The following is a 10091-nucleotide window of genomic DNA, read 5'->3' as shown; positions in this document are numbered from 1 at the left end:
TGTTTCAGCAAACTGCATCTCATACTCCTGCGATCTGGGAGTCCACAATCAAGTGTCAGTCATGGTACCCTACCTCCAACAGATGTACTGAGCCATGAATCAGGCTGGCCAATGAGAAGGCTCCATTCTACTGGGCATGTGACCCAAACAGACCAATCAGGGTCTTCCCTGGGACTTTATGCTAAGGGAGGAAATTCTTTCTCAAGCCATGAAGACCACATAAGCTGGAGCTTCCTGGTACCATTGTCCCCTGATGCACGGAGGAACCCAACTGCAAGAAAAGAGAGGGACATGTGAGAAAAAAGAGTTTAGTGGAGATGTGAGAGGAAGAGAGAGAACCTGGTGGGATAATTTGATCCCTGGAACCCCTCAACCCAGTGGTTGAGCCCACTGGGTTTCATGAGCCCAACAATGTTCAACTTAGGCTATGCAGTTCGGGTTGATTTTCTCTTTTACACCCAAAAATGTCCTGAGTGATACAGAGAATTTCTGCCATTCAGTCATTCATTCACTCACTCAACCAAACACAAAAGACACTGTCCCAGTCTTGAGAGCTGAGCAGAGACAGCAGCTGGCCCTTGAGAGAATTGGTCCCTGACAGGGTGATGAGGGCCACCAAGGAGAAACTGGGGTTTTCAGGGCATGTGCCAAGGTGGGCCCCCCCCAGTGGGGAACTTGGGTACCCTCCCCCAGAAATGACCCAGAAATGACCACAGCTCCTGAACTCTCTGCTATTGTTTCAGAGGGTTTCTTTTTTGAGTTCTAAAGTCATCACGGATACCATATCCTCTGGGGGAAATAAACATTGTCACTCACGTCTCTGGAGGGAAGCCTCTGCTTCCTCCTGTGCAGAGATAAACACTTTCCTCGCTACACAGAGGCCGGGGTGGAGGGGCTGCAGACAAGCCCCTGAAACAATGTGTGGAGGGAGCCACGTTCTCCTCACCCCACCCCACCCCTCAAGGCCTGACTGCTCAGCATCTCCCAGGAGGATGCATGGGAGGCTTGCAGACCGGAGGCCCAGGACCTGCGGGGTTTAAAATTCCCCCCACATTATGCAGGGTCACACACAGAAAACCTTCCTGGGAGGGTGTGTTGCCAGCCCCACTGCAGTCTCACCAGAGGTAACAAACACAGACATGTGCCCACAGACACTCACACACCCACAGGTAAACACATGTGCACATACTGACATGCACACACATGGAGACACAAATACACACACACGCACACAGGTGCGCACACACAGTACACTCAGACACACACAGACGCAGGCATGCACAGACACATGTGCAACGATACACATGTGCACACACAGAGACTCACAGATACACACACACACCCAGAGACACGTGCCTGCACATACATTCACACACAGACACACAGCAGAGGGGTGTGGAGGATGAGGAGGTATGAGGAGAAAGCAGGCTGGAGGTGAAGAGAGTGTCTGAGGGTCCCCTGGCCCAGCAAGTGCGTGAGGGGACTGGGGCCCTGCATGGATGGGACCAGGCTTCAGCCGCTCTGGGTGTGCTAGACACACAGGGTCCAGACCCCAGCTCCTCCCCTTGCCCCCGAGCTTCTCCCCTTGCCCCCGAGCTTCTCCCCTTGCCCCCGAGCTTCTCCCCTTGCCCCCGAGCTTCTCCCCTTGCCCCCAAGCTTCCCTGTACCCATTGGAGATGGCAGTGCTGCCCTTGTCAGGGAGGAGGCATGAGCCCTGTGTGAAGTGTTGGACTAGGCGGTCATAGCCCAGCACGTGGTCCGGAGCGAGGAGGGGTCCCAAACTGCTGGAATAATGAGAAAGGAACACCATGTCTGAGTCAGAGAGAGGAGCCAGGGAGCTGTACAGTCATAGCAGAAATGGGGAGACGTGGGGCCCATCAGCACCGATGGGGACCCCCATCCCCGCCCCTGGCCCAACAGCATCCCAGGAGTCAGGGTCTTGTCCCTCCCCCGCAGCCCAGACCTGCTGGCGCCGTGGCAGCGCCCAGGGACACCAGCAGAGGGCAGTGATGAGCCACAGACAGACCAGCTCAGGAGTACTTGGGTATCAACCTGAAGTCCCCTGGAAACTCGGAGGTGGAGGGCACAGGGGCTTTCCCAGGAAGATGCCTGAACGGCTGACAGTAGAATTCAATGCCCCGCAAGCAAGAGCGCTCCACAGCCGGGAAGAGTGACCCTTGCCACGCCATGGGGAAAGGCTTCAACACCCTACCCCCAGCTCCTCTCTTCGCCTCCCTCCCCAGCCTGCTTCTTCGAGTCTCTCCTTGGCCCTTTCCTCCTCACCCTCCAGGTTCCCTTCAGGATTTTCTAATGTCCCCAAATCCCCAGGCCTTGGAGACCCCACGTGGGTGCTACCTCCCCCATGTCCCTCTGGTCTGAGATTCAGCGGATCCACAAGGCCCTCAGGCCCTCACCCTCCCACACCACCCACCACGCCCGACATGCCCATCGCATCATCAGCACCCGTTCACCCATCACCAGCGTCCTCCTCTCGCCTCCTCCTCCCTCCTGCCAGGTCAGCACACAAGTGAGGACGCAACCAGGCCTGGACCCCCTCTCCAGCCCATCAACTCGTTATCCTAGATGCTCACAGATTAAGTCGACTGCTTTTCTGCAGAAGAGACTCTCTGCTTCTCTTGAACTTCACAAACTTGCATCTGTTAAATATCTGCTGGCTGCCTTAAAAATATACAGCTTCATTCAGCAGACACTAACAGTGCTGTAAAGCAACCACACTCCAAAAAAAATGTTTTTTAAAAATTTACAGCTTCATTGAGATAAATTCATATACCATGAAGCTCACCCATAGAAAGTACACAGTTTGATAATTTTGAGTCTTTGTACAGAATTACCCATCGCAACCATCATCTCATCCTAGAATATTTTCATCACCCCCAAAGGAAGCGCCATTTGGAGTCAGTCTTCATTCTTCATGGCCCTAAGCCTCCAGGACCTTGTCTTCTGTAGACTGGTCTAGGCTGGACATTTCGTGTCAGTGGACTTCTACAGAACGTGGCCCTTGGGGACCATGTTTCACTCAGCAACATATTTTTGAGGCTCTGCCTTTCAGACGGCCTAGGAGGACATGGTATTAAGCTAAATAAGCTCTGGTCTCTGCCCTCAGGCAGCTCCCCTCTGTGAAGGAGGCAGAGACAGAACGGAAATGATGGCCCAGATCATTCATTACCATGTTGATAAGGAGAGCTCAGGGGTGCTCCAAGGAATGTGAGCTCCGGGCCAGTGAGCAGGAATAGGCCAGGGACACAGCAAGGAGGCTGCCAAACAGCAGGGTGGGTGGGATTAGCCAGGTGAGCAGAGGCCAGAAAAGCACCCCGGGCCCAGGTGGCGCTAGTGGTAAAGAACCCTCCTGCCAGTGCAGGAGACATAAGAGATGCAGGTTCAGTCCCTGAGTCGGGAAGATCCCCTGCAGGAGGACGTGACAACCCACTCCAGTATTCTCACCTGGAGAATCCCCATGGACGGAGGAGCCTGGCGGGCTACAGTCCATGGGGTCACAAAGAGTCGGACACGACTGAAGTAACTTAGCATGTGCAAAGGCCCTGCTCCAGGAAGGAAATAATAGAAAGCCACGTGCCTGGAGACCCACAGGAAAGAATATGGCCTACAGTGAGATCCACATGAAGTCATAAGGAGTGGGGAGCCTCGAAACCTCCGGTCAGGGGCTTTAACTTTATCTGAAGGGCAGTGGGGACCCATTGAAAGTTCCAAGCAGAGGAGAGACGTCATCACACTTTTGATTTGCACGTTGGTTCTGAAGGCAGGGATAGGTGAGGCTCTGTGGTAGAAGAGGGGGATGATTTGCCATAGACCTCAGAGGCAGGCTGGACACAGGGGTGGGAGAGAGGAAGGGGTGCCTGGGGCTCCATCCTGAGTTGGGGCAGGTGGAGCTGCAGCAACTGGTGGGGCATCCAGGGCTGGGCACCATTGGATCACTATCCCACATAATTCTTGGCCAAAGAAGCCAGTGACTTTCAGGCCCCAACCTCACTATCTAACACAGCTAGGCAATAAACTTTTATAGGCTGCTCACCAGCCCCTCTGCACTGCCAGGTAATTGAAAATGCATCCAGCCCACCCTTCCAGGCAGCAGCCACCTGGCCATTTCATGTCCTCAGCAAACGGGCACCACTGTGAAATGATGCTCTGCTCTCGGCCCATGTGTCAAACTTCCATGTTTTCTGTAACCAGCACGTCTTGTGCCTGCTTTAATTCCCAAATGATCTTCTCCCCAAATGTATTACCAGGGCTTGATTCAGTCAATACAGGTGGGGATCAGCCCTCAGGGGTGTTTGGTATATGCATGCAGCCACTCCTGCTCCTACACCACGATACCCCCAAACCCCAAACGGATGGGCCTGCCCCACCACAGGGCAAACCAGCATGAGCATCCAAATAACCAACGTGACATCCATCAGACCCCCAGATGCCACAGACACCCTCTCCCTGCCCAAAGGGCCCTGCAGTCCTGCTCCCTAACTGCCCTGGGCAGGCCCTGACCTTAGGACTCCCTGGGGGGGAAGTATTTCACAAACTACGAAGGCTTTGCGTTAATCTGGGCAGAAACAGACTCTGGGAATGGGAGAGCATACGTGCTCTGCATGAATTGGGTCTTATTGAGATAGGATCAGGGTTTAAATTAGATCCTTATCTTTCGCTCTGGACATATAACAACAGGATGTTGGGGTTTCTAGTTCCCAAGGATTTAGCAAAACTTTTGCTCAAAAAAAATGGAAAAAGATGCCAGAAGGACTTTTTTCCCTTCCGAAAGGAGGGTCATGGGGTCTGAAACCAAATATATGAGGTCAAGTTCTCCCCTCTTGAACTTACTCTGGCAAAAGTTCAATAGAATCATATCCTCTGCTTCTAATTCTAAACTTCCTGGAGGGGGGCAACAGGAGGGCTCACTCAACCTATAGCCTTTCTCAGAATAAATCACTGGCAGGTCACGACAGCTGTACTTATTGAAATATGAAGTTATTTGACATGTTCACATTTTTCACTTCCCCTCTGTTTAAGCTGACTGGGAAAGAAACGGCTATAATCAGGGACAAGCGTTCATTTAGTACTAAATGCTTCCAGGGGCCTGGCAATCGTGTAAATGTGTGGCACTGCTAGGAGACAGAGGCAATAGGGAGTGATAGGCACCGGGGTAAAGTCAGGAAGGTGGCAGCTGCCATGCCAAGCCCATCAGTCACTGCCTGGGAATAGAAGCTGCAGACCCCAGGGTTCTTGGCCTTGCCCCACAAATAGGTATATACATCCTTCACGATTAGGCCATGGAAGGACCAAGTGTTCTAGGATCAATGACTACAATCCCACCCCCGAGAGCGGCAGAACCCCTAAGACTGACCAAAGCTCAATTTACCACCAGCCCCAAAGGGACAAAGCCCTGGGTCCCAATTAAATTTGCATAAAATCATATTTGTCCCTTTTCTTGCTCTCTCATGACCCTTTTCCCAGTGTGGGAAGCAAGCATTTGGTGCCACTTCCTTTGAGCAAGAAGGATGCTCCAGGAAACAGAGGAAAACCAAAAAAAAAAACTCTGCTTTTATTTCAAAAGTCTCATCCACAGAGCAGGGCAAGAACTCAGGGAGAATGAAGCTGGGAGCAGGACAAAGGAGAGAAAAGCTTCTTAGAAAACGTGCCCTCCCACCTCATCCATCCCTGAGACAGGCAGAGTCTCTCTCCAAGGTGGTATGTGGGAGGGGGGATCTTTCCAGGAAGAGCCCCCTTGGAGTGGACAAGCTCCCCCTGAAGCTATGGCTGCCTAGGGTACCCGGGTAGAGAGGACGTGCTGCTGGGACAGAAGAAGGGACAGCAGAGGGGAGCTGGAACCCCAGGATGTCAGGGGAGTAGCAGGGTGGGCCCCCAAGTCGCCCCCAGTGCTGTGAGAGCAGCTCCCTACACCCTCTGTCCCTGAGAACAGAAGAAAGCGGCTGAGGGAGAGCAGGGGCAGGCATGACCCTGCAGACATCACAAGGAAGGACTGGGCAGACACTGCACAGACCAGAGTCTGAGGGTCAGGCAGGAACAAATGTCCCAGCGGGGGCCAGACGCCCAGCCCTGACGCTCAGGCACACCACAAATGCCCCAGGGCAGAAATGCGAAAGAAAGTTGCTTCTCTGTCTCAGGGAGCTGGAGGGCTTGGACCAGACACCCACCCTTCTGTGCTGAGGCTTTCTGAGGGTGGGGCTACCTTGGTGCCAACATGATGGAGACCTCAAGAACATCCTGCAAACTCCCCAGGACCTCGTTAATAGGCATATGCTGATCCGATAGGTATGGAGTGGAGACCGAGTTCCGCATTCCTAGCAAACTCCAAGGTGAGGCCAATGAGGCTCGTCCAGGGACTGTGCTATCAAATAGAACAGGGAAGCTCTAGATGGTGCTACAGGGGACTTCCCTGGTGGTCCAGTGGTTAAGACTGTGCTTCCATTGCTGGGGCACCAGTTTAATCCCTGGTCTGGGAACTAAGATCACACATGCCAGGTAGTATAGCCAAAACAACAAAAAGGAAAAAGAAAAAAAAAAAAGTGCTTCCTAGAAGGTGCTGAAGATCCAGAATCCACTGGCCGAATCACAGGGATTTGCCCACAGGCCTGAGTGCTGGTCAGCGAGTCAAGGCCAATTCACGGGGCGCTTCCTATACATTCACCAGAATTGCACACCTTGGAATTGAAGGTAACTGAAAACGCACAAAAATCGCCATGTTAAAATGTGAGTCTCCGGCCATTAAAAAGGAATTAAATAATACTATCTGTAGCAACATGGATGGACCCAGACTAAGCGAAATAAGTCAGAAAGAGAAAGACAAATACCATATGATACCACTTACCTGTGGAATCTAAAGGATGACTTAATGAACCTATTTAGAAGACAGAGACAGACTTAACTAGACATCAGTTGCCAAGGGGGATGGATTAGGAGTTTGCGATCAGATGTAAACTATTACACACAGGCTGGATTCAGAACAAGGTCCTACTGTACAGCACAGAGAACTACATGGATGAACCTTGACAACTAAGGTCACACTAAGAAGCTAGACGCCAAGAGCCATGTACTGATTCCATGAATATGAAAGGTCCAGGACAGATAAATCCGTAGCAACAGGAAGATTAGCGGTTGTCAGGGCCTCGGGCGACCGGGGATGGGAAGTGAGTATTTCATGGACATGGAGTCTCCCTTGGGAGTGATGATGAGGCTTTGGAACTACACAGAGAAGGTGGTCATATACTGAATAACAGCATACTAAAGATCATTGAATGGCATCCTTCCTATACATGGGTGAAGTGTGCAGGTTGCGAATTAAAACTCAACCTCAGCAAAGCTGCTTTTTGAAAAGGCAGGTGGGAGGACAAATTTGGGATGATTCCACTCACCTGAGAGACCTAGAGGAGTCAAGTTCATAGCAACAGGAAAAGAAATGGTGGTTGCTAGCAGCTGGGGGAGGGGAAAATGGGAGTTTCTTGGAGACAGAGTTCCAGTCTGGGAAGATGAAAAAGTTGTGGAGTTGGATGAGGCTGACGGGTACAGTGTGAATGTGCTTAATTCCACTGAACTACACATTTGAAAATAGTCCAAATGGTAACTTCCATGTTATGCTTGCTTTACCATAAAAAAAAAAAAAGGTGGGGGGGAGCCAGGGACCGGGTGTTCACAGGGTGAGAAGGGATCATCTCAAAATTACTTGCTAGTCCAAAGGAGGAAACAGAGCTAACTTCCCAGTGAGAGGCAGCCAGCAGGACCTCACCCAGGCTTGAATCTCTCCTCCTGATAGTGGGACCAGCCTGAAGCTGACCCCTCTGGAGGTCACAGTACACAGGAAGGCAGGGGACAGGAGACAACTGAAAAGACACCACTGAAACTGGTCTCTCCATCCCCAGCCGGCTGACTGCTCAGCAGCTTCCAGCTCTCATAGCCACGCCCTGTACCCCCTCAGCGTTCCCCTCCTCCCCCAACCCCCGAGCCCCTTCTCTCCTGATCTGCCAGACCCCCTTGACCTGAACTCTAAATACAGGCAAGCCTCAGGGCTCGTCCCGGCGCCTCCTCTGTTCCACCCTCCCCTCCCCGTCCTGGCACCCTCTCGATTCCACCTGCTTGCTGACAACTGCCAAACTCACCGTGTGTCGGGTGAGACCCTCTCCTGTGAACCCATTCCACTCAGGTGTGTGGACACCTCGAACATAACCACTGGAGAGGTGAAACGGTGCCCGCAAAAGGACGTGTCCACCTGGGTGGGGCCTGTGAACATGACCTTACTTGGGGAAAGGGTCTCCACACCCCTTCTCCTATCCCCGCAGCTCACATCTATGCCACCCTCCCGGCCATCAGCGTGGGGTCCGGCCACCAGCCAGGCCTCCGGTGATCAGATGGTCCCATTCCTGCCCCCCCAGGACAAGGGCAAGGACCCTCTTCCCGCAGGCCAAGTGGACACATGGAAGGCAGGCCAGGAGGTGGGAGGGGCGGGGTGCACGTACGGTCTCCTCGTCCCTAAGAGCACAGAGGCCAGGGAGCAGGTTTGCCACTGCGAAAGGTCACGTGGGGGGTCCCCCAAACCCACAAGTGGCCTGGCTTCCCCCGATGGAGGGTCTTTGGGGGCCAGGGGGCCATGCAGCCCTTCTCACTCCCCCGAGAATCCCGGGCCCACCCCGGAGACACAGGAACAGCTGGGCAAGTGCCAAGCCATGGGGGGCAGAATGTGGGGGCTGGAGCCCCAGGACCACCAGCCAGCCTGGGCCAGCCCTGAGCTAGGGGATCAACAGCGGAGGAGATGGAATTTCTACTGGGGCCAGGCTGGACTTCTTAAGATTTGCAAAAGACGGCTGAAGAATCTAGTAACTCCCTGAGGCAGAAGAGGGCGTGCAGGGCGACTGTGGGGCATCCATGAGACCGTTCCCAACAGCCCCCAGTCCGAGGAGCCGGGAGCCTGGCGGAGCTCTGTCACCTGTGAGGCCCAGTCCCAGCATCCATGGGACGCAGGGTGGGTAGCAGCTCTGACGCCTCAGCTCATCGTCAGTACGTCCGTCCATCTAAAAGTCCAGGGCTCCAAGCTTCAGGGGACCCACTCATTTCTTTTCAAAGGAAGTGGCTTTGCTCCCCAAGTCTCTGTCACTGTGAGCCAGGAATAAGACATGGAGTCTTTACAAGACGCAAATAAGATACTTGATAGCGCTGGCAAATGCAGATCATATACATTTTTTTCATCATTTAAATAAAATTCCTAAACCATGCACGAGAAGAACCAGGTGTGAAATGTACTGCAGTCTGCTGAAAGGTGGAGATAAATCATGAAGTTCTTTGAAGGTGTAATTTGGTTAAAAAAAAAATAGCAATTCTGATGTGTGCTCATTTTTAATCTCAGCCCTTCTCTTTGTGCTATATCAATACTTTGCTTGCGAAAAATATGTAGGATCTACCTAATTTAGCAAACTTCTTTCCTTTTTTTGTTGCAGACCCTCCCAGGTGATAAGACATTAATTTAAACATTCATGAGAGTTGCAAGGAAGGTCCTAGACTTTTCCTCCCTTGGGGCGGGGGGTTTAAATAAAGTTTATTTCTAAAGCTGGCTGGGTTTTATTCCTCACCCTAAGACCATTGGTGATCCCCTGGAGGAAGAATCTTTGGAAGGCCATATTTCTTTTTACAAGCCTTGTCTCATTAATTTTATGTGAAAAGATCCACATAAAGTTAGATAGTTTTTTTTTAAATAAGTATTCATCACATACTTTATTAACAATCCACAAAAACTGCCAATGTAATAATGATTATTAAGTAAATGTTGCTTATTTCTATTTTTTTTATTTTACTTTACAATACTGTATTGGTTTTGCCATACATCAACATGAATCTGCCACGTGTTCCCAATCCTGAACCCCCCTCCCCCCGCCCCCCCCCCCCCCCCCGCCGCATACCATCTCTCTGGGTCATCCCAGTGCACCAGCCCCAAGCATCCTGTATCCTGCATTGAACCTAGACTGGCGATTCGTTTCTTATATGATATTATACATGTTTCAATGCTATTCTCCCAAATCATCCCACCCTCTCCCTCTCCCACAGAGTCCAAAAGACTG

The sequence above is a fragment of the Ovis canadensis genome, chromosome 13, assembly GCF_042477335.2.
Source record: "Ovis canadensis isolate MfBH-ARS-UI-01 breed Bighorn chromosome 13, ARS-UI_OviCan_v2, whole genome shotgun sequence".
Classification (NCBI taxonomy): domain Eukaryota; kingdom Metazoa; phylum Chordata; class Mammalia; order Artiodactyla; family Bovidae; genus Ovis; species Ovis canadensis.
The sequence above is the reverse complement of the archived record's forward strand: the minus strand, read 5'-3'. Positions refer to the sequence as shown.